Raw genomic sequence first — 1,333 nt, 5'->3', positions numbered from 1 at the left:
GCGTCGTCGCTAGGGAGGGCAAAACGGTTGATATTGACTTGTGTTTTATCTTTGGAATATTCGCAATGTTTTGACTTGAATTCACTTGTTGTTTTTAATTTGTTTGTACTAACCTCCCTAAAACAATTACTTTTTGTTCGGGTTGGAAACTTTGATTCTTTCAACATTTTTGTAGGGTGAATGCAAACGAAGGCTAGGGCCAACCAAGGCCTTCTCCCTCTCAATCTTTAAATAAACCGAGCAACAAGGAGAAGGACAAAAAAAAAGGTCAAACCTAGGGAGATTACCGAGAGGAGAATGGTATTTCCTAAACCTCCCGAGAATAACCATATTTGCAATGCAATTTTTCATTAACCATAAACACACTATGATGCATCATGGCTCACTAGAAATTCATTTCCTAGATTTTCCTTATTGATTTCAACAATTTTCTTTGTATCTCGTTTACTACTACATTCATTCATTCAATATTCTTTGATACTTTGTGACAATGACGCGAATGAGTAAATGCTACATATTCCATTGATTAAAGACTTGTCAATACTTCTAATTTGACCTCCCTAGATGCCGACACAACCCGGGGTAACCCCAACAATCTTTTATTTTAACAACCACAAAACAGCGGTAAATCAAATGGCGTCGTCGCTAGGGAGGGCAAAACGGTTGATATTGACTTGTGTTTTATCTTTGGAATATTCGCAATGTTTTGACTTCAATTCACTTGTTGTTTTTACTTTGTTTGTACTAACCTCCCTAAAACAACTACTTTTTGTTCGTGTTGTAAACTTTGATTCTTTCAACATTTTTGTAGGGTGAATGCAAACGAAGGCTAGGGCCAACCAAGGCCTACTCCCTCTCAATCTTGAAATAAACAGAGCAACAAGGAGAAGGACAAAAAAAAAGGCCAAACCTAGGGAGATCCTAGTAGACCGAGAGGAGAATGGTATTTCCTAAACCTCCCGAGAATAACCACATTTGCAATGCAATTTTTCATTAACCATAAACACACTATGATGCATCATGGCTCACTAGAAATTCATTTCCTAGATTTTCCTTATTGATTTCAACAATTTTCTTTGTATCTCGTTTACTACTACATTCATTCATTCAATATTCTTTGATACTTTGTGACAATGACGCGAATGAGTAAATGCTACATATTCCATTGATTAAAGACTTGTCAATACTTCTAATTTGACCTCCCTAGATGCCGACACAACCCGGGGTAACCGCAATAATCTTTTATTTTAACAACCACAAAACAGCGGTAAATCAAATGGCGTCGTCGCTAGGGAGGGCAAAACGGTTGATATTGACTTGTGTTTTATCTTTG

This window comes from Ipomoea triloba, chromosome 16 (genome assembly GCF_003576645.1).
Source record: "Ipomoea triloba cultivar NCNSP0323 chromosome 16, ASM357664v1".
Taxonomy (NCBI): Eukaryota; Viridiplantae; Streptophyta; class Magnoliopsida; order Solanales; family Convolvulaceae; genus Ipomoea; species Ipomoea triloba.
This window is presented reverse-complemented; position numbering follows the sequence as displayed.